Source organism: Marmota marmota, unplaced genomic scaffold (assembly GCF_001458135.2).
Source record: "Marmota marmota marmota unplaced genomic scaffold, marMar, whole genome shotgun sequence".
NCBI lineage: Eukaryota > Metazoa > Chordata > Mammalia > Rodentia > Sciuridae > Marmota > Marmota marmota.
Genome location: NW_026000229.1, coordinates 5,485,844 through 5,510,317, shown reverse-complemented (window position 1 = coordinate 5,510,317; position 24,474 = coordinate 5,485,844). Strand labels below are relative to the sequence as shown.

The following is a 24,474-nucleotide window of genomic DNA, read 5'->3' as shown; positions in this document are numbered from 1 at the left end:
TACTAAATTGTTCAGAAGGTTGTTTTCTTAGTGCCTGCTGGAATACTACAGGATTTTCTTTAGCCATCCGGCGTTCCTGCCTTCGTGCCAGTGAAGACGAAGGTGGAAGAATTTCCAATGTTGCTGAAAACCGGACGAGACTTCGGATCAAGCTAGCTGCCTGCAGAACTTACCTGGACTGTGATTTAAGCTAGCTGTCTGCAGAACTTACCTGGACTGTGATTTACCGGGACTGTGAGTTAATCTATTGAGACACTGCTTTACCTGGACTGAGACAACAAACTGTAATCTATAACAAATTGTAACTCGGTATCTTTGCTAACAGTGTCATTGCTGGTATAATTTTTCCAAGGGCTTCTTGCATGGAGCCATCAAATGGCTTGGTATTGTGGCATTTTGTATCCTCCCTTTCTGTTTGTAGCAGGTTATTTATGGTGTTTCTGTAAAAACCACTATGGTCATTATTTAAATTAAACAAAAGGGGGAAATGTTAGAGTCTGTAAACAAGTCAAAATAACACCTGGCATTTTGCCAGGGGAATGTTAAAGTTCGTAAACAAGTCTGGATGGTGCCTGGCAAAATGTCAGAGGGAGTGGTTTGAGAAGTAACAAAACCGAGCCATTAGGTGTAGAGATTCCTGATTGGTTGACTGATGTATCTAGTTTATGCTAATTAGATAAGCTGTGTGGAATGTATAAATACTGCTCCTGTCCTGCAATAAACGGCTCCTACTCCTGCTGTATCAACGTACACAAGTTATTCGTCACCCCCCGGTTATTTTGCTGCAGCCGGACTGTGGCAATTCTTGGTTGGCATCCATTTTTTTTTCAGATCTCGGTATATGTTGTTCCAGGATCTTCTAGCTTTCAGGGTCTGGGTTAAAAAATCTGCAGATATTCTAATTGGTTTCCTCCTATATGTAATCTGATTCCTCTCTCTTATGGCTTTTAAAATTCTCTCCTTATTCTGTATGCACATTATAATAAAGATTTGCATTATAATGTACCTTGGTGTGGTTCTGTCATGACTTTGTACATTTTATGTCCTGTAAGCCTCTTATATTTGATTTTCCAATTCATTCTTCATGTTTGCAAAATTTTGATATTATTTCATTGAATAGACTGTACATTCCTTTGGTTTGGAACTCTATGCTTTCCTCTATCCCAATAATTCTTAAATTTTGTCTTTTTTTATGTTATTCCATAATTCTTGAATATTCTGCTCATGGTTTCTTACCGTCTTAACTGTGTGGTCAACATTCTTTTCAAGATTATATATTTTGTCTTCATTGTCTGAGGTCCTGTCTTCCAAGTCATCTAATTTGTTGGTAGTGCTTTCCATTGAGTTTTTAATTTGGTTTATTATTTCTTTCATTTCAAGGATTTCTGTTTTTTTTCCCCCAGAACCTTTATTTTCTTATTGAAGTAATCTTTTGCTTCCTGTATTTGCTTATGTAGCTCTTTTTTGAAATGATCTTTTGTTGCCTGTATTTGCTCTCTTATATCATCCTTTAATTCACAGAACACTTTAATTATGTACATCCTGAATTCCTTTTTTGTCACTCTTCTGTTGTACAGGCCATGGATTCTAATAATGTGGTATCTTGGTTTGTTTGGGGGCCCTTTCTTCCCTTATTTTTTCATGTTGTTCATGTGTCTTCCCTTCTAGCAGTGTGGATCCAAAGCATTACAGTTTTTACCCTAAAGGCTTATAGTGTCCCTGCAGGGTTCCAGTACCTCTCCTTTAAGGGGGAGAACAATGTTAACAGATCCTAATACAAATAATATACAGCCTTAAACCAAGTAGCTGCTATTAAGAAGTTTACAGTTTTGTCACAATATACAGAAATGGTGAGTTCAATTATTATCTACAATATAAACAGCAGGTCTGCAAAGGGGTCTGCAGTTTCTGATGATGGGCAAAGAGCCAGGGGGGAGGTATAGGATGAGATGTTAAGGATGTAGGAGGTGAAGATATAGTTATTGGATCTTAGAAAGCTTGAAAGAGGAATCTAAAGAAGTTGGTTAGTAGGAGGAGAAGACAGAGAAAGTTATTTTGGGGAGATAAGTAAGTGGAAAAACAATAGAGAGAGTACAAAAAACAAACATAAATATTAAGAAAAATAGGAAATAAAAGAATATACAACACAACTATAATATACTATTCAGACATCCTAGTCCTCAGTAGCCTAATTCATGAAAAGTACTTGGTTTCACAAATGTTAGGAAGTGAGGGCACGAGAAGACAGAGAGAGAGAAAAGAGGAAAAAAAAATCTCCAAGGAAGATACAAGGATTATTTTTGTTGGAGATCAGTGTCTTTCCTGCTTTCCTTCTCATCCATCAGGTGGGGTTGTCTATTGTTTGCTGGTATCTCCACCCTCAGGATGGTGAAGGTTATTAGGGAGGGAGGGTTGGTCTTGGGGGCGGAGCTCCTGCAGGTGGGGTATAGCATGTGCTCCCTGATGGGGGAATGCACCCCAAGGATTTCCTTTGGGCCCTGCTTGTGTGATATTGGTGCCTGGTCTTATTTTTCTCCTTATATCACCTGTAGACCTCACAATTCCTGGTCTCGAATTTAGTTTCTAAACTATCTCACTCACCCTCTCCCTTTCTACTTCCCAGTCAAGAAGGTTTGAGAGCTGCCCAACTGTGGCAGAGAGCTGGTTTTGTATTGGGCAGTTCAGGACCCGCATTTGTGAGGTACAGACTAGCTGCATAGAAGCAAGCACTGTGCTGGGTTAGTGGCTGCCAGGGAGAAGAGGAAGTTGGGGACTACAGGTACCTTGATTTTGCTTCTAAGCCCCAGCCAATGTCCCAAGCTGGGAGTTTCCCCAACTAAAGATGGCGACAAAGGTATCCCAAGAGGGAGGTGGCTGCTTTCAGTAGTGGGGTGTCGGGTAGGGTGGGGCCAGGTGGTGTCATTGGGTGGTGTGATCAGAGATGCAGCTCTTTGGTGTGCAGTGTTGTGGCTGGCGACTATCTCCAGACCCTGTGCATTGTCCCCATGGCAGGCTACCACATGTAGGGGACTATGGCAATGGTTACAGTGTCCCAAGATGGAGGCCACCAGGGAAGCCCCATGTTGGTAGATGGGGGTTCACTCTGGAGTGGCAGAAGAGGTCATGATCGTGGGCAGCGACTGGGTGTCCTGTGGGGGTGCTGATGCTGGTGGTCCTGCTCAGGCACCCAGAGGTCCTGTGTGGGCGAATGGCCTGGAGTTTGCCCTGACGCTGAGGCCTGAAGACCTGCACAAGCACAGAAGCTGTGATTCCTGTGCAGAAGCAGCTGTTGGGGGGTCTTCTAATAACTCACAGAGAAATAGTATTCACACTACTTGAATCCCAGCTATTCTCCCCACCCCACCCCCCACCCCCACTTGAATTTTGAGCCATGGAGCAATTAGCAATGCAGTCTTCTTCTAAACTGCCATCTTGAATTCTTTTTTTTTCCCCTTGAGTCAGGATCTTGCTAAATTGCTGAGCCTTACTTTGGACTTGGAATCCTCCTGCCTTAGCCTCCTGAGCTGCTGGGATTACAGGCATGTGTCACCATGCCAGGCACATTTTTACTTCTTCTTTTGAGAAGTGTCTGTTCAGCTCATTTGCCATCTGTTGATTAGATTACCTGTCCTTTTGGTGTACCATTTTTGGGTTCTTTATATATTCTGGATTTTAATCCTCTGTCAGATGAGTAGCTGGCAAAGATTTTCTCCCATTCGGGAGGCCATCTCTTTACTCTTGATTTTTTTTTCTTTTGCTCTGTACAAGGTTATTAATTTGATGTAATCCCATTTGCTGATTCTTGCTTTTGTTTCCTGAGCTACTTGAGGCCTCTTCAGGAAATCATTGCCTATACTTATATCTCAAAGTGTTTCCCCTATATTTTCCTCTGGTGGTTTCAAGGTTTCAGATATTACATTAAGGTCTTTGATTTATTTTTACTTGACTTTTGTATAGGGTGAGAGATAGTGATCTAATTCCAGTCTTCTACAGGTAGAAGTCCTATTTTTCCAACACCATTTGCTGAAGAGGCTATCATTTCTCCAATTTTTGTTTTTGTCTCTTTTTATCAAAAATCACATGGCTGTAGAATGCATAGGTTTATTCCTGGGTTCTCTATTCTATTCCATTGGTCTACATGTCTGTTTTATATGCCAATACCATACTGGTTTTGTTACCATTATTCTATAGTATATTTTGAAATCAGGTATTGTGATATCTCCAGAATTGTTCTGTTTGCTAGAATTGCTTTGTCAATTCAGTGTCTTTTGTGTTTCCAAGTGAATTTCAGAGTTTTTTTTTCTAGCTAGTTCTATTAAGGATGTCATTGGAAATAAAAAAAAGGATTTCATTGGCATTTTGATGGGAATTGCAATGTATCTGTATATCACTTTTGGTAGTATGGCCATTTTAACAATATTAATTCTCCCAATCCATGAATATGAGATATCTTTCCATCTTCTAGTGTTTTATTCAACTTCTTTTTACTGTGTTTATAATTTTCATTGTGGATGTCTTTCACCTTTTTAGTTGTTTATTCATAGATGTGTGTGTGTGTGTACACAACACACGCTCACACACACACATGAGTCTATTATGAATGGGATTGTTTTCCTTCTTATTTTTTAATCTTTTTTTGATATATGTGTGTGTGTGTGTGTGTGTGTGTGTGTGTGGTGCTGGGGATTGAGCCCAGGGCCTTATTCCTTATACATACTAGGCAAGTGCTCTACAACTGAGCTACACCTCCAGCCCTGTTTTCCTGATTTCTTTCTCAGCAAAATAATTGTTGGTATATAGGAAAGCTACCTATATGTTTTTATATGTTGATTTTTGTATCATGCTACTTTGCTGAATTTATTAACTTTAAGAGATTATTGTGGACTCTTTGGGTTTTCTGAGTGTAGAATAATATCATCTGCAAACAGGGATGCTGTATCTTCCTCGTCTCCTGTTTGTATTACTTTTACTTCTTTCTTTTGCTTGATTGCTGTGGCCAAAGTTTCCAACACTATATAGGAATAGACAAATGGTAAGAATGGACACCCTTGTCTTATTCCTGATTTTAGAGGAAATACTTTATTCCTCCCCCTGCCCCCCCCCCCCGCATTCAGTATGATGTTGGCAATGGATTTGTTGTGGGTAGCCTTATTATGTTGAGGTATGATCCTAGTTTATCAGGATTTTTATCATGAAGGGATGTGGAATTATTGAAGGTTCTTCCAGCATCTATTGAGATGATGCAGTTTATGTGGTATATTACATTATTGATTTATGCTTCTTGAATCAACTTTATATTCCTGGAATGAAGCCATTTTCAACATGGTGTATGATCTTTTTCATTGATGTTGAATTCAATTTATAAATATCTTATTGAGGATTTTTGCATCTGTGCTCATGAAGATTATTGGTCTATGTTATTGTAACTTGGGATTACAGGTGTGAACTATTGTGTTTGGCAGTCTGTGTCTTTTAATTGGGGAATGCAGACCATTTACACTCTTGGTTGTTGTTGTTATTGTTGTTGTTGTTATTTAAACATCAGGCCCAGTTCTTATTTTTTTAAATATTTTTTTAGTTGTCAATAGACTTTTATTTTATTTGCTTTTATGTGGTGCTGAGAATTGAACCCAGTGCCTCACACATACTAGGCAAGTGCTCTACCACTGAGTTACAACCCCAGTCCTGGTTATTATTGAAATGTTCCAGTTCCTTACATTTTGTTGTTTTTCTTTTGGTTGTTTTGAGAATTTTATATTTTTTTCCCTTTCCCTCATTCATCTTAGGGGTTTGATGATTTACTGAAATAATCAGTAAAAAGAAGAGGCTGTTAAGTCTTAGAAATTTAAAAATGTAGGGTCCCTTCCTATTTTTGATTTGCATAAGTACTCTTCTAGTGCAATTTATTCTTTCCTATGCTTTTGTGGTTGTATTTATCTTGCTTCCTCCTCTGGGCATAGGATTCCTTTGAATATCTTCTGTAGTGCTGATTTAGGGGTCATGAATTCTTTTAGTTTATGCCTATCTTGGAAGGTCTTTATTTCTTTTTTCAATTCTGAAAGATAACTTTGCTGGACATTGTCATCTAGGTTGGCACTTACAGTTTTTTAGGCCTTGAAATGTATCATTCCATTCCTTCTGGCCTTTAGAAGTTCTCAGAAATGTGCTGCTGTTCTTGTGGGTTCGTCTTCATAAGTGAATTGATGCTTCTCTCTTATAACTTTTATTATTCTGTACTTTTGGTATTTTAACTATGATATGTTATAGAGAGGTTCTTTTCTGGTCATGTCTGTTTGAAGTTCTAAGTGTGTCAAGGTTTAGATATGAGGTTTAGATATGAACTCATGTGTGAGACAATGCAAGAAAATTCAGAGGTGAAATGATTAGAGGATGATAGTTATAATCCAGTTAGTAGATTAATCTTCTCATATGGATTAACTGAGTGATAACTGAAGGTAGATAGGCTGTGGCTGGAGGAGATGGGTTATAAGATGGGTATAAGCTTTTGGGGCTTATGCTTTGTCCCCATTGAGTGGATCTCTATTATTGCTTTCTGATTTCCATGTCCTGAGGTGCTTTCCTGCTCTACACTCTTCCACCATGATGTTCTGCCTCACCTCAGACCCATAGCAATGGAGTTGGCCATCTGTGAACTGACCTCTGAAACCATGAGTGCCAAATGAATTTTTCCTCTTCTAAATTGTTCTTGTCAGGTTTTGGTCACAGTGGTGAAAAAGCTGAATAAAACAAAAATGGTTCTACTATCTGGGTCTCCATATCATTCTCATGATTTGGAACATTTTCTGCCATTATTTCACTGACAGGGGAGAACAAAACAAAATAGAACCAAAAAAAGACAAACACAAGAACAAGAAAAGTCAAATGTTCCTCCTTGATATGATATTTGAAATTGAGATGCTTCTTTCCCAGACCTCTACTTTTGGAATCTGCCGGGTATGGGGTGGGTCATGGGTCTCAACTGCAGTCCAGTGTGTTTCTTCTTACTTCTGAACAAACAAGTTATAGCTTATTTAGGCTGAGTCCCCACTGCATATTTGCCCACTGGCTCAAGCTAAACCAAAGTTGTCCATAGTTGGGACAACTTTAAGAGGACAACTTTAAGAGAGAGCCTACAGAATGGGAAAAAAATCTTTGTCACTTGCACCTTAGATAGAGCACTAATCTCCAGGATATATAAAGAACTCAAAAAACTTAACACCAAAAACAAAACAAATAATCCCATCAACAAATGGGCAAAGGAACTGATCAGTCACTTTACAGAAGAAGAAATACAAATGGTCAACAAATATATGAAAAAATGTTCAACATCACTAGCAATTAGAGAAATGCAAATTAAGGCTACACTGAGATTTCATTTCATTGCAATCAGAAAGGCAATTATCAAGAATATAAGTTATAATAAGGGTTGGTGAGGAAGTGGGGAAAAGGCACACTCGTCCATTACTGGTGGGACTGCAAATTGGTGAAACCCCTCTGAAAAGCAGAATGGAGATTTCTCAGAAAACTTGGAATGGAACCAAAATTTATCTGACTCCTCAGCACATACCTAGAGGACTTAAAATCAACATATTGTAGTGACATGGCCACATCAATGTTCATAGCAACTCCATTCACAATAGCTAAGCTTTGGAACCAACCTGGGTGCCTTTCAACAGATGAATGGATAAAGAAAATGTGGTATATATACACAATTGAATATTACTCAGCCATAAAACGGGATGAAATTATGGCATTTGACAGGAAATGGATGGAACTGGAGGTTATCATGCTACGTGAAATTATCCAATCCCACCAAACCAAAGGCCAAATGTTCTCTCTGATATGTGGATGCTGACTCTCATAGGTGGTGGTATAGGGGGTAGACAAGAAGAGAAGAGTGGAGGTTCACTGGATTGAACGGGGACAATATGGGGAATAAATGGGGGATGAGAATGGGAAAGGCAATAGAATGAACTGGACACAACTCTCCTATGTTCATATATGAATACATGACTAGTGTAACTCCACATTATGTACAACCACATGAATGGGAAGTTATACTCCATGTGTATATGATATGTCAAAATACATTCTACTGTCCTGTATAATGAAAGGAAAAAGAAAAAATAAGTAACCCTTTTCCCCATATTTTTATATTTTTTCCTTCTGTGACTTCCATAATGCAATCATTTGTTCACTTGATGTTGTCTCATGAGTCCCTTGATGGCTGTCTTGACTCCTTTTAATTTCTTTTCTTTTTCCTCTGACTGAGTGATTTCAAAAAGACCTATCTTCAAGTTCACAGATTCTTTTATTTTGCTTGCCCTATTCTTCTATTAAAGCTTTTGATTGTATTTTTAATTTTGTTATTTTTTTCAGCTCCAAGATTTCTGTTTGCTTCTTCTTTTATGGCATTTATCTCCATTGAATTCCTCATTCAGGTAATGAATTTTTTCCCTAACATCACTGAATTGTCTATTTGTATATAGCTAAGTTTTCTTAAGATCATAATTTTGAATAATTTTACAGGTGATTAATACATTTCCATTTCTTTGGGGTTAGGTTTTTTTTTTTTTGGAAAATTATTATGTTCCAATAATGTGTTGTAACATTTCCTTGCTTTTTCATGTTCTTGTGGCCCTGCATTGATCTTAATGAATTTTTTGCTACTGTCACCTCTTCAAACTTAAGACTGGTTTTCAAGATTTTTACCTGGGGATGGGCCTGAGGATGCTGTTTGGGCAGTGTACAGTGGTTCTGGTTCTATGTGGGCACAGTGGTATGACCTCCATGCAGCTTCTTCAGTTGTCATCAATTTAGCTGTGACTGGTTGCCTCAGCAGTGTGGGTGCCAGATGTTTGTGGCACTGATAGTGGCTGCAAAGTTGTTTAGGGCAAGAGCTTTAGGAATCTTCCTGTTCTTGTCTTCTTCATAGTGGAGAGTCTTTGATGAGGTGATCTCTCTTAGTTAGGGTCTTACGTATCTCACAGGCACCCACAAACAGCACTGGGATTCAGGACACTGGTGCATATGGTGACTGTGGAGCCAGATTCCTAGGATCATGGCCTTGCAAAACTACCATATCACCTGAATTGTAGGGTCATTCTCCAATACATGAGTGAATGCAGTTCTACTATGCCAGGATTTGTTTTTTTGAAGCATACTATGGCAGCTCAGGCTCAGGGGGCTGGGATACAGTTATGGTTCTGATTCTGGGTGGTAAGAGGACGAACTGGCATGGCTCCAAAGAAGAAGTGTTTCTGAGGCCCAGGCCTTAGGGACCAGGGAACAGCTATAATTTGGGACCCAGAACCAGTAGACCACAATGGCAGCTCCCACTTCAGGATGAGGTACTCTGCAGTTGAGACTCTGGATCCTGGGGTAGTGAGATACAGCAGTAGCCCAGCTCTGTGAGGCTTGGAGCAGCAGTAGCAAGGACCAAGGAATGGCAATATGTCTGGGGGTACAGGAAAATAGCACAGCAATGACTTCACTTCCCACAGAGGGAAGTGTCTCAGCAGCTTGGTCTGTTAGGGGCTAGTCTAGTTCTGGCTAGTATGGAAGAACATCATACTAGTTCAGCCAAGATTCTGATTCCCTGGCATGTGAGGCACCATATCTCCTTGGCTTCAGAAAGTGTGACTACATGGGTCTATGGAACCTCTGGATACTTGTGATTGAGACCCTGCATTAGCTATTATGCTGAAAGATGAAGCTGCTTCTGTGCCAGAGGCTTGGAGTTCATAGGGGATGGCTGCTGCCTCACTTGTGACACAAGGGAGTATGTCTGCTCCACATGCAGGTGGCTTGAGATTCCTGGCTAGTGGTGTGCTGCCTCAGCTTTGGCACTAGGGATATGACTACTCTAGTAGTCTGAGACTCTGGCTCTTTAGGGATGGGTACCACTTCAGCTCAGCCATAGGGGCACAGTGCATCAGTGAACTGGGAGAGGAGGATGGAGCAATTCTGGTGTAGCTTGCCCTAGGGGCAATAGCTCTGTTTAGGGATCATGTGCTATCTGGTGGGAGTGGTTCCGTGGAACCTCAGGATGAAGAGGTGCAATGGCTATTTTCACTTGGAGCAGGACACAGTCTAGGAGTATCTCTGTTTCCCAGATGGTGAAACTCAGAAGCAGCGCAGGAAGTTGAGCATAGTATCAGTGCCTTCTCTGGAAGCAGCTCAGAATGTGGCCTCAGGGAAACTCCCACAGTAGTGAAGACACTTGATGTCTGTGGTGGTGATGGGGCTGTTGGGGTCCTTTGCCTTGCCTTTTCTGCTGCAGGTTGAAATCCCACCTAGTTTGTGGCTGACTCTGACTGGGGGAATGGGTTGGTAGAGGCAAAGCGTGTTTCTTCCCTTCTATATATGGCTATCCTGGGTTTCTGTGCTCTGCAAGATTTCTGCTACATCTTTGCTATTCTCCACTGCTTTCCTTTAGTTATTTTGGTTGAAATGTAGTTTATTGATTGCTTTGGGGTTTTTCTTGGAGGCAAGAATTGTAGGAGTGTCTGGTCCCCCATCTTGCTGACGTGCGCCCCAATGTGAATTCTTCACTTACCAAAGTTTAATGTTAATCAGTACTTTCCCTCTCCTCCCAGAAAACAAAAGGACCTTTGGACTCATTTCATCTATCCCTTCCAGCTTTTGTATTTTTGTTTTCAGATATTTAATGCTATGTGTATGTTAATTAAACCCAAAGGATAGTATCATTTTTATATAGTGCTCAGTTAAATATACCATGACATTTACTGTTGGTTTTTGTTTTTGTTTTGTTTTGTTTTGTTTTTTGCCTTCACTTCTTTTTACATCTTAAACTTTTTAGCTAGGTTCATTTTCCTTTATTCTAGTTATCATTTAGAGTTTACTTTAATGAAGCAATTTTAGCTCAACCTCTTTTTTTTCAGTTTCAGTTTATCCCCAAAGTTAAATTTTTGAAAAGTAAATCTGCTATGAACATTTGTGTATTAATCTTTGAACATATATTTTCATTTCTTCTAGGTAGTTTGCTAGGAGGAGAATTGCTGCATTGTATGACAAATATATGTTTAAATTTTTAAGAAACTGCCACACTTTTCCAAAGTGGCTGTATCAGCTTACATTTCTGTTAGTAGTAGCAAGCTCTTAGTTTCTGTATATCCTTGCCAACATTGTATTATCAGTATTTTTTATTATATCTGTTCTAATAGGTATGTAGTGGTGTGTTATTAGTGTTTTAATTTCAGTTCCCCTAATAATGAATGATTTTGAACATCTTTTCATGGGTTTATTAGTCATTTATTTATCTTCTTTGGTGGAAGAGATTACAGGTGTGCACCACTGTGCCCAGCTAGATATAAACCTAGTGCTTTTAAGTGTAAACTAAACGTTGACTCTAGGAGGTCTTCATCATCTCTAGGTGCTTCATCCATGAGTTTTTATTGGTATAATTTAGGGTCCCCAAGAAAGAATATAGAAATTGCCCTTTAAAGTTGCAAATATCTCTAGCCCTCTTATAAGTTGGGGATTAATCATGCCTTGAAGAAAGAGGGGGAAAAAAAGAGAATGTCTTAAAAAAGATAACTCTCTTATTCAAATTCGCCTGCTTTTCAATTTTTTTCCTTTTTTTAAAAAATATGCTTTATTTTTTTAAGAGAGAGAGAGAGAATTTTTTAATATTTATTTTTTAGTTTTCAGTGGACACAACATCTTTAGTTTATTTTTATGTGGTGTGCAGGATCGAACCCAGTGCCCCGTGCATGCCAGGCGAGCGTGCTACCACTTGAGCCGCATCCCCAGCCCAAAAAAATATGCTTTATTTTTAAGAGCAGTTTTAGGTTCACAACAAAATTGGCTGGAAAGTACAGAGTTCCTATAAATCTCCTGCCTCTGCATATTCACATTCCTCCCCACAGCTACCAACATCCCATTGACACATGATTATCCAAGTCCATAATTTACATTAGTATTCACCTTTGGCATTGTATATTCTATGGGTTTTTTCAAATGTATAATGACATTTGCCTCCCATTATAGTATCATAAAAAGACTTTTACTCTCCTAAATATCCTCTGTTCCACTTATTCATCCCTCCCTTCCCTTTAACCTATGGCAACCATTGATCATTTACTGTCTTTTTTTCTCACTAATTTGTCTTTTCTGATTGTAATCATACAGCCTATAGACTTTTCAGATTTCTTTTTTCATTTAGTAAAATGTATTTAAGGGTCTTCCCTGTCTTTTCATGGTTTAATAGTTTATTTCTTTTTACTGCTGAATAATATTCCATTGTCTGATGTTCCACATTACCTACTGAAGGACGTCTTGATTGCTTCCATGTTTCGACAATTATAAATAAAGGTGCTATAAATATTTGGGTGCAGATTTTTCTGTGGGAATAATTTTCCAACTCCTTTGGGTAAATACCAAGGAGTGCAATTACTGGGTTGTATGGGTGAGTATGTTTAATTTTGTAAGAAACTGCTAGGCTTGCATTCCCACTCTCAAGTGGAAATTCCTTTCGTCCTCCATCTTCCCCAGAATTGGCTGTTGCCAGGGTTTTGGATTTTGTCTATTTCTTTTTATTTTTTGAGAGAGATGAGAGAGAGATGAGAGAGATGAGAGAGAGAGAGAGAGAGAGAGAGAGAGAGAGAGAGAGAGAGAATATTAATGAGAATTCTTCCAATATTTATTCTTTTTAGTTTTCGGCGGACACAACATCTTTGTATGTGGTGCTGAGGATCGAACCCGGGCCGCACGCATGCCAGGCAAGTGCGCCACCACTTGAGCCACCTCCCCAGCCCGATTTTGTCTATTTCTAATAGGTCTATAGTGCAATCTCATTGTTTAAATTTTCCCTGATGACATATGCTGTGCAGCATCTATTCAGGCACTTATTTTTCATTTGTCTATCTTTTTTTGATGATGTGTCTATTTGAATAAAGTCTTTTACTCATTTAAAAAGATTGGGTTGTTTCCTTATTATTGAGTTTTAAGAATTCTTTACACATTTTAGATAAATAGTTCTTTATCAGGTGTGTCTGTGGTAAATATTTTCTCCTGGCTTGCCCTTTAAATGTTTTGCCTTTTCATTCTCTTGACAGTGTCTTTCTTAGAGCATAAATTTTAAATTTTAATGAAGTCCTGTTTATCATTATTATTCATGGGTTATGCTTTTGGTGTTACATCTAAAAATTCATCACCAAACTCAAGGTCATCTTGATTTTATCTTATGCTGTACTATAGAATTATTATTGTTGTGCATTTAACATTATGTCTGTGATGCATTTTCAGTGAATTTTTATGAAGAATGTAAGGTCTGTGTCTAGGTTTTATTTTTTCTTTTCTTTTTGCATATGGAGGTCTAGTCATTCCTGCACTAGTTGTTGAAAGGACTGTCCTTGTCTTGTCTTTATTACTTTCTTGTAAGTTTTGAAGTTGGGAAGTTTCAATTCAATGATTTTATTTTTGTCTTTCACTATTGAGTTGTCTATTCTGGGTCTTTTGCCTCCATATAAAATTTAGAATTAGTTTGGTGATATCCGAAAAATAACTGGCTGGGAATTTTGATTGAGCTTGTGTTGAATCTTTAGATCAAGTTTGGAAGAACTGAGATCTTGATAATATTGAATCTTCCTTTGCATGTACATGGAATATCTCTGCATTAGTTCTTCCTTGATTTCTTTCATCATTTTTTTAACTTTTCATTACACACACACACACACACACACACACTTTTTATATTTTTACTTTTTATCATATACATATTTTGTTAGATTAATACCTGAGTATTTCATATTCTGGGATGCTAATGTAAATGGTACTTTGTTTTTAATTTTATTTATTGGTTGTTCAAAACATTACAAAGCTCTTGACATATCATATTTCGTACATTAGATTCAAGTTGGTTATGAACTCCCAATTTTACCCCAAATACAGATTGCAGAATCACATCGGTTACACATCCACATTTTTACATAATGCCCTATTAGTAACTGTTGTATTCTGCTACCTTTCCTATCCTCTACTATCCCCCCTCCCCTCCCCTCCCATCTTCTCTCTCTACCCCATCTACTGTAATTCATTTCTCTCCTTGTTTATTTTCCCATTCCCCTCACAACCTCTTATATGTAATTTTGTATAACAATGAGGGTCTCCCTCCATTACCATGCAATTTCCCTTTTCTCTCCCTTTCCATCCCACCTCATGTATCTGTTTAATGTTAATCTTTTCTTCCTGCTCTTCCTCCCTGCTCTGTTCTTAGTTGCTCTCATTATATCAAAGAAGACATTTGGTATTTGTTTTTTAGGGATTGGCTAGCTTCACTAAGCATAATCTGCTCTAGTGCCATCCATTTCCCTGCAAATTCTATGATTTTGTCATTTTTTAGTGCTGCGTAATACTCCATGGTGTATAAATGCCACATTTTTTTTATCCATTCATCTATTGAAGGGCATCTGGGTTGGTTCCACAGTCTAGCAATTGTGAATTGTGCTGCTATGAACATCGATGTAGCAGTATCCCTGTAGTACGCTCTTTTAAGGTCTTCAGGGAAAAGTCCAAGAAGGGCAATAGCTGGGTCAAATGGTGGTTCCATTCCCAGCTTTCCCAGGAATCTCCATACTGCTTTCCAGATTGGCCGCACCAGTTTGCAGTCCCACCAGCAATGTACAAGAGTACCCTTTTCCCCACATCCTCTCCAGCACTTGTTGTTGTTTGACTTCATAATGGCTGCCAATCTTACTGGAGTGAGATGGTATCTTAGGGTGGTTTTGATTTGCATTTCTCTGACTGCTAGAGATGGTGAGCATTTTTTCATGTACTTGTTGATTGATTGTATGTCCTCCTCTGAGAAGTGTCTGTTCAGGTCTTTGGCCCATTTGTTGATTGGGTTATTTGTTTTCTTATTGTTTAATTTTTTGAGTTCTTTGTATACTCTGGATATTAGGGCTCTATCTGAAGTGTGAGGAGTAAAAATTTGTTCCCATGATGTAGGCTCCCTATTTACCTCTTTTATTGTTTCTCTTGCTGAGAGAAAACTTTTCAGTTTAAGTAAGTCCCATTTGTTGATTTTTGTTATCAACTTTTGTGCTATGGGTGTCCTATTAAGGAATTTGGAGCCCGACCCTACAATATGTAGATCGGAGCCAACTTTTTCTTCTATCAGACGCAGAGTCTCTGATTTGATATCTAGCTCCTTGATCCACTTTGAGTTAACTTTTGTGCATGGCGAGAGGAGGGGATTCAGTTTCATTTTGTTGCATATGGATTTCCAGTTTTCCCAGCACCATTTGTTGAAGATGCTATCCTCCCTCCATTGCATGCTTTTAGCTCCTTTATCAAATATAAGATAGTTGTAGCTTTGTGGATTAGTCTCTGTGTCCTCTATTCTGTACCATTGGTCCACCCTCCTGTTTTGGTACCAGTACCATGCTGTTTTTGTTACTATTGCTCTGTAATATAGTTTTAAGTCTGGTATCGCTATACCGCCTGATTCGCACTTCCTGCTTAGAATTGCTTTTGCTATTCTGGGTCTTTTATTTTTCCATATGAATTTCATGATTGCTTTATCCATTTCTACAAGAAATGCCGTTGGGATTTTGATTGGCATTGCATTAAACCTATAGAGAACTTTTGGTAATATCGCCATTTTGATGATGTTAGTTCTGCCTATCCATGAACAGGGTATATTTTTCCATCTTCTAAGATCTTCTTCTACTTCTCTTTTTAGGGTTTTGTAGTTTTCATTATATAAATCTTTCACCTCTTTTGTTAGGTTGATTCCCAAGTATTTTATTTTTTTTGAGGATATTGTGAATGGAGTGTTTTTCCTCATTTCCGTTTCAGAAGTTTTGTCGCTGATATACAGAAATGCCTTTGATTTATGCGTGTTGATTTTATATCCTGCCACTTTGCTGAATTCATTTATTAGTTCTAGTAGTTTTTTTGTAGACCCTTTTGGGTCTTCTAGGTATAGAATCATGTCATCTGCAAATAGTGATAATTTAAGTTCTTCCTTTCCTATTTTTATGCCTTTAATTTCTTTCGTCTGTCTAATTGCTCTGGCCAGTGTTTCGAGAACTATATTGAATAGAAGTGGTGATAGAGGGCATCCCTGTCTTGTTCCAGATTTTAGGGGGAATGCCTTCAATTTTTCTCCATTGAGAATGATGCTAGCCTGAGGCTTAGCATAGATAGCTTTTACAATGTCGAGGTAAGTTCCTGTTATCCCTAGTTTTTCTAATGTTTTGAACATAAAGGGATGCTGTACTTTGTCGAATGCTTTTTCTGCGTCTATTGAGATGATCATATGGTTCTTATTTTTAAGTCTATTGATGTGGTGAATAACATTTATTGATTTCCGTATATTGAACCATCCTTGCATCCCAGGGATGAATCCTACTTGATCATGGTGCACAATTTTTTTGATGTGCCTTTGTATCCGATTCGCCAGAATTTTATTGAGGATTTTTGCATCTAGGTTCATCAGAGATATTGGTCTGTAGTTTTCTTTCTTTGAGGTGTCTTTGTCTGGTTTCGGAATCAGGGTGATGTTGGCCTCATAGAATGAATTTGGCAGAGCTCCTTCTTTTTCTATTTCCTGAAATAACTTGAAAAGTATTGGTATTAATTCTTCCTTAAAGGTTTTGTAAAACTCCGCTGTATACCCATCCGGTCCTGGGCTTTTCTTGGTTGGAAGTCTTTTGATTGCTTCTTCTATTTCATCTATTGTTATTGGTCTGTTTAAGTTGTGAGTATCCTCCTGACTCAGTCTGGGCAAATCATATGACTTAAGGAATTTATCGATGTCTTCACTATCTTCTATTTTATTGGAATATAGGTTTTCAAAATAATTTCTAATTGTCTTCTGTATTTCTGTAGTGTCTGTTGTGATATTGCCTTTTTCATCCCGTATGTTAGTGATTTGAGTTCTCTCTCTTCTTCTCTTCGTTAGCATGGCTAAGGGTCTGTCGATCTTATTTATTTTTTCAAAGAACCAACTTTTAGTTTTGTTAATTTTTTCAATAGTTTCTTTTGTTTCAATTTCGTTGATTTCCGCTCTGATTTTAATTATTTCTTGCCTTCTGCTACATTTGCTGTTGTTTTGCTCTTCCTTTTCTAGGGCTTTGAGATGAAGTGTGAGCTCATTTATTTGTTGGTTTTTCCTTTTTTTGAGGAATGACCTCCAAGCGATGAATTTCCCTCTTAAAACTGCTTTCATTGTGTCCCATAGATTCCGATATGTTGTGTCTGTATTTTCATTTATCTCTAAGAATTTTTTGATTTCTTCCTTTATGTCTTCTGTAACCCATTGATCATTCAGTAACATATTGTTCATTTTCCATGTGATGTAGGATTTTTCCTTCCTTCTTTTATCATTGATTTCCAGTTTCATTCCATTATGATCAGATAAAATGCATGGTATTATCTCCACCCCTGTATATTTACTGAGGGTTGCCCTATGGCATAATATATGGTCTATTTTTGAGGAGGATCCATGTGCTGCTGAGAAAAAAGTATATCCACTTGATGATGGTTGATATATTCTATATATGTCAGTTAAGTCTAGGTTGTTGATTGTGATATTGAGTTCTATAGTTTCTTTATTCAGCTTTTGTTTGGAGGATCTGTCCAATTGTGAGAGAGGTGTGTTGAAGTCACCCATAATTATTGTGTTGTGGTCTATTTGATTCTTGAACTTGAGGAGAATTTGTTTTATGAACGTCGCAGCACCATTATTTGGTGCATAAATATTGATAATTGTTATGTCTTGTTGGTGAATGGTTCCTTTTAACAGTATATAATGTCCTTCCTTATCCCTTTTGATTAATTTAGTCTTGAAGTCAATTTTATTCGATATGAGGATGGCCACCCCTGCTTGCTTACGAGGACCGTGTGCATGGTATATTTTTTCCCAACCTTTCACCTTCAGCCTGTGTATGTCTTTTCCAATCAGATGTGTCTCCTGGAGGCAGCATATTGTTGGATTTGTTTTTTTAATCCATGTTACCAGCCTATGTCGCTTTATTGGAGAGTTTAAGCCATTAACGTTTAGAGTTACTATTGATATATGGTTTGTACTTCCAGCCATGTTTGATTATTTATCTTCTTTTTTTTTTTTTTTTTTTAATTTAGTTTGTTTCTCCATGGTTAGCTTTCCCCCCGCCCTCTGTCTTTATAGAGGCACTTCCCACTGATGGTTTTGGTTATTGTTTTTCATTTCTTCCTCGTGTAGTGTTTTGCTCAAGATGCTTTGCAATGCTGGTTTTCTGGCTGCAAATTCTTTTAGCTTTTGTTTATCATGAAAGATTTTTATTTCGTTATCGTACCTGAAGCTTAATTTTGCTGGATACAGAATTCTTGGTTGGCATCCATTGTCTTTCAGTGTTTGAAATACGTTGTTCCAGGATCTTCTCGCTTTCAGCGTCTGTGATGAAAAATCCGTTGTTAACCTTATTGGTTTACCCCTGAATGTAATCTGCCTCCTTTCTCTTGTAGCTTTTAGTATTTTCTCTTTGTTCTGTATATTGGATATCTTCATAACAATGTGTCTTGGCGTTGGTCTACTGTGATTTTGTGTGCTCGGTGTCCTGTATGCATCTACAATTTGTATATCCGTTTCCTTTTTTATTTCTGGAAAGTTTTCTGTAATTATTTCTTTCAGCAGGTTACTCATTCCCTTGGTTTGAATCTCTGTACCTTCTTCTATCCCGATGACTCGTAGGTTTGGTTTCTTTATGTTATCCCATATCTCTTGGATGTTTTTCTCGTGGTTTTTAACCAGCCTTTCTGAGTTGGCTAGGCTCTTTTCAAGATGATATATTTTGTCTTCATTATCTGATGTTCTGGCTTCTACTTGCTCCACTCTGTTAGTGATACTCTCAATTGAGTTTTTAATTTGGTTTATCGTTTCCTTCATTTCTAGAATTATTGTTTGGTTTTTTTTTATAATCTCAATCTCCTGATAAAGATGCTTAACTTCTTCTTTTATCTGTCTATGTAATTCATTTTCAAAGTGTTCTTTCACTGTTTGGATTTGCTGTCTCGTATCTTCTTTAAGGTTCCATTCCATCTGTCTAAGGTATTCCTTGAGTTCTTTATATGACCATTTTTCTGCTGACTCTAGGTCCTCCTGAATATTTAGGCTGTCCTTCATTGTTTGTACTCCTTTTCTTCCTTGCTTTTTTATGCTGCTCATGTTACTTCTTGTTGTGTTTGACTGCTGAGTTACTGTTTACTCTTATAGATTTATTTGATGCTTGAGAGGAAAGATATTAGAAGGGAAGGGAAGAAGTCACTAAAGAGAATGAGAGTAGGCAGGTAGAATTCAAGGAAGGGGGAATAAGAAAATTGAAAAGAAATGAAAAGACAAAAGAAACAAGAATAACAAAGATTAGATAATAAAGAAAGAAAGAAAAGACGAAAAAAAAATTTTTAACAAAAATAATAGTGATAATAAAAAATGAAAATTAAAATTTAAAAAAAATAATAATAATAAAATAAAAAAATTAAAAAAAAATTAGAAACATTGAAAAAAAGTTAAAGAACAACAACAAATAAAAATTGAAAATGAAAGAAAAAGAAGAAAAAAAAAGAAAAAAAAAAAAAAAAAAATGATAATAATAATAATAATAAATGCAGTCCTAGAGTTCTATTAACTTCTCTTCCAGTAGGTGGAGCTGTGCCCACTGGGCCAAGCTTCTCCTCTCAATAGGTGGGAACCAATCACTGTGCAGCAGCTCTTCCTCCCAGACTGGGCGGGTCTCCAATCCTGAGTGCCTAGGGCCTTCTCTTGTGTTTCCTCAAGCCAGGCCCTGCTCACCTGTGACGCTCACCACAATACTGGCTACACGCCAGGTCTGCTGCTCCTGGGAGCCCTGTTTTCATGAACACCTGGGCTCACTCTCCCTGTTTGCCTCCCTCAGACCCTAAGTTTGTAGAGCTTGGGGCTGAGATCCCCCAGCGAATTTGCTTGCCCTCCTGTAGCCACGCCCCCGGTAGCTGGTGCAAGAGACCTCAGTTGTCAGCACTGGTGGGAGCGGTAGCCGGGAGTTCCGCGCCGCGAGTCCCGCGCCACTCCTGATTCCCTCGGTCTGGCTATCGCGCTCACAGGAGAGCTGGGAGGGGCCCTTACGGGAGAGCTGGGAGGGGCCCTTAAGGTTTCCCCGCTGTGTGGAAAGAGATGGCTAGGGGATTACACACCTGTTGCGCTGGTTTCAGTGAAGTTATCTCCTCCACCCGTGACATCAGTTCTCTGCCAAGGTGGTATCCCATGCAAATGGTGACCGTTCGTTCCCTTTGCTGGGTGACCAATGCAACGGGTGGGTCCTGACTGTCTCTCCCAATCCCCGTTTCAATCCTGTGGCCACTGCCTATGAAGGCTCGGTTGGCTTTTACCTCTGTAAGTTCAGAAGGGCCGACCAGTTATTTCAGTGGGATCACTAGTGCTGAGTCATGAGAAGCAGGCAAACCGGAGCTTGAATGCAGCCGATCCGGGCTCGGTGTGTGTGTTCTGAGGGGCCCAGACTGTTCGCCCCAGATCCACGTCAGCTCAGCATTGCCTAGTGATCCTGAGCAAACAGCATTTAAACAATTTACGGCTCCCTATGCCCGCGCAGCTGAAGAGGTCAGAGACTTGATCTCTCCGCACCCGCCGCCATGTTGGATCTCCTTATAACCTATAATCCCAGTTACTGTGGAAGCTGAGGCAGGAGGATCACAAGTTCAAGGTCAGCCTGGGTAATCTTGTGAGACCCTGTTTTGTTTTGTTTTTTTTTTTCTGTCCTGTGGATAAACCTCCAGAGCTACTTGGACCGAGGCAGCGATAAATCCACGCAAGCAACCTCCACGTTCACATGCTCTGGCAAGTCACAGTGTGTTTTTAATTTTAAATTCCATTTTTTCGTTTGCTAGCAAATAGGAAATTGACTTTTGTATATTAACTTTGTATCCTGCAAACTTACTGTAGTTGCTTATTAGTTAAAGGAGTTTTTTTGTTTATTCCTTTGGAATATCTACATAGATAATCTTGCCATCTGTCAACAAAGGTCATTTTATTTCTTCCTTCTCAATTTCTTATCATTTGCTAGCACTTCCAGTATGATGCTGAAAAGGAGTGGTGATAGGGGATACCTTACCTGATTCCTGATCTTAGTGGGAAAGCTTCTAATTTCTCACCATTGAGTATTATGGTAGCTATGGAGGTTTTTGTAGATGTTCTTTATAAGGTTGAGAAACTTTCCCTTTATTCTTAGTTTGCTGAATCTTTTTTGTGAATCTATGTTGGATTTTTATCAAATGCTTTTTCTGTATATATTGATATTATCGTGTGATTTTTTTTTACATTAGCCTGTTGATATCATGGATTACATTAGTTGATTTTAGAATGTTGAACTTGTGTAGCAGGGATAAAACCCACTGGTTGTGATGTATAATTCACTATGCACATTATTTGTTTTGATTTGATAATATTTTATGGAGGGTTTTTGCATCTGTGCTCATGAGAGATATTGGTCTATTCCTTTTCTTGTCTGGTTTTTATATTATGGTAATCCTGTCTTCAAAGAATGAATTAGAAACTACTCCCTCTGCTTCTGTGTCCTGGAAGAGGTTATAGAGAATTGGTATCAATTCGTCCTTAAATGTTTGGTAGAAATCACCAGTGAATGCATCTGGGCCTGGTGTTTTCTGTTTGGGAAGAATATTAATTATTGGTACATTTTTTAATACATAGCCCTATTCAGATTGTTTCTTATGTGAGTATTGATAAATTATGTCTTTCAAGAAATTGATCCATTTTACCTTGGTTGTGAAATTTGTGGGCATGGAGTTTTGAAAATACTCTTTTATAATCCCTTTATTATATTAAATGTATAATGATGTTCCCTCTTTCATTCTTAATATTGGTTAGTTTGTGTTTTTTGTTTTGTTCTTCACCTGATTAGAGACATAAATTATATTAATCTAAAAAACCCACTTTTTTTCAAAGAATTAGCTTTTGTTGATTTTCTCTATTGATTTCCTATTTTAGATTTCATGGAGATATATATATATATATATATATATATATATATATATGGCTTACTTTGATGTAGTTTTTTTTCCAGTTTCCTAAGGTGGAAGATTAGAAGATATTTCTTCTTTTCCTAATATGTTCACTTAATGCTATAAATTTCCCACTAAGCACTGATTTTACTGGGTCCCACAAATTTTGATAAGTTGCATTTTTTAAATGTAGACCCCAATTTTTATAAATTTCCCTTTAAATTTCTTCTTTAACTCATGTTTTATGTAGAAGTATATTGTTTAAAAGAAAACCTACAGAAACTATATAAACACAAGGATATCGAATAATACACTTTTGAATGATGAATGAGTGATAGAAGACTCAGGGAAGAAATTTTAAAATTCCTAGAATCGAACAAGATCGTGATACAACATACCAGAACCTCTGTGACACTATGAAGGCAATTCTAAGAGGAAAGTATAGCTACGAATGCCTACATAAGAAAATCAGAAAGATCCCAAATAAATAGCCATGAGGCATCTGAAGGTCCTTGAAAAACAAGAACAAACCAATTCTAAAACTGGAAAGAAGGAAATAATTAAGATCAGAGTTGAAATCAATGAAATTGAGAATTTTTAAAAACCCCACAAAGGATCAATGAAACAAAGAGTTGGTTCTTTGAAAAAATAAACAAGACTGATAAACCCTTAGCCAAACTAACCAAAAGAATAAGAGAGATGACCCAAATGAGTAAATTAGAGATAAATCTCTAATTTAGATTAGAGAAACAGACATCATGAAAATTCAAAGGATCATTAAGAAGTACTTTGAAAACTTATACTCCAATAAATTGGAAAACCTAGAAGAAACGGATACATTTCTAGACACACATGACCTGCCAAAATCAAATCAAGAGGCCATAACCTAAACAAACCAGTAACTAGCAGTGAGAAGCAGTAAAGAAAAGCCTTCCTACAAATAAAAGACCAGAGCCAAATGGATTCTCAGCTAAATTCTCAGTCTTTCAAAGAAAAACTAATGTCACTGCTCCTCAGATTATTCCATGAAACAGAAAGGGATGGAGCACTCCAAATTCATTCTATGAAGCCAGTATCACTCTTGTACCAAGCCAGATAAGGATACATCAAGGAAAGAAAACCAGACCAATATTTCTGATGAACTTACATGCAAAAATCCTTTAATAAAATGTTAGCAATCCATATCCAACAACATATTAAGAAGATTGTATATCATGACCAAGTTGATTTTATCCCAGGGAGGCAAGAATGATGTAATAATATACACAAATCAATAAATGTAATTCACTGCATAAATTGAATTAAGAGTAAAAATCACAGTCATCTTAACTGATACAGAGAAAACCTTTGACAAAATTCAGCACCCTTCATAATTAAAAAAATAAAAACACTGAAGAAACTAGGGATAGGAACCTACCTCAATATCATAAAGCTATATATGACAAAACCAAAGCCAGCATCATATTTAATGGAGAAAAACTAAAGCATTTTCTTTAAAATCTGGAACAAGACAAGGATGTCCACTTTCATCACTCCTATTCAGTATAGTTTTTGAAACTCTGCCTGAGCAATTAGGCAAGAGAAGTGATGAAAATAAAAGGGATAAAAATAGGAAAGGAAGAGGTCAAATTTTCATTGTTTGCAAATGATAACAACTAAGACGATTCAAAGAACTTCAACAGAAGACTTCTAGAGCTAATAAATTCAGCAAAATAGCAGCCTAAAAAAATTAACATACAAAAATCAATAGCTTTTCTTCATACCAGTAATGAATCTGCTGAAAAATAAATCAGGAAAACAATCTCATTCATGGTAGACAAAAAATAGAATATTTAGGAATAAATCTAATCGTGGAGGTGAGAAACCTTTACAATGAAAATTATAGACCATTAAAGAAATTGAAGATATAAAAAAAGGAAAGACCACCCATATCTGTGGATAGGCAGAATTAATATTAAGATGACCAGACTACTAAAAGCAGTATACAGATTCAGTGCAATCCCCATATAAAAAATGAATAAATAAATAACATTCTTCAGAGAACTAGAAAAAAGTAGTCCAAAATTTCATTTGGAAAAATAAAATACCCAAAATAGCCAAAGCAATTCTAAGTAAAAAAAAAAAAAAAAACAAAACACAGTGCTGGAGACATTATAATACCTGACTTCAAATTTTACTGCAGAGCTATTATAACAAAAACTAAATGGTATTGGAATAAAAGCAGACACATAGACCATTAGTACAAAATAGAAGACACAAAGACGAATCTACATGTTTACAGTCCTCTGATCCTTGACAAAGGTGCCCAGATCATACACTGGAGAAAAGACTGCCTTTTAAGCAAATGATGCTAGGAAAACTGGTCATCAATATGTTATGGTTTCAATGTGAGGTATCCCCTGAAAGCTAATGTGTGAGACAATGCAAGAAGGTTTAGAGGTGAAATGATTGTAT

General features: G+C 37.6%; 1 protein-coding gene across 30 annotated transcripts in view; it reads left to right on the top strand.

Annotated features, from left to right (window-relative positions):
• The window catches only part of Nrg4 (neuregulin 4), a 188,931-nt gene that overhangs the window by 39,861 nt on the left and 124,596 nt on the right, over nt 1-24,474 (top strand). For 10 of the 30 annotated variants that reach the window (XR_007343938.1, XR_007343940.1, XR_007343937.1 and 7 more), the window contains one exon: nt 8,380-8,441. The exons of the other annotated variants lie outside the window; for them this stretch is intronic. The gene's annotated coding sequence lies outside the window, so the exon portion shown is untranslated. The remainder of the gene's footprint in view (nt 1-8,379; nt 8,442-24,474) is intronic. 30 annotated transcript variants of the gene reach the window in all.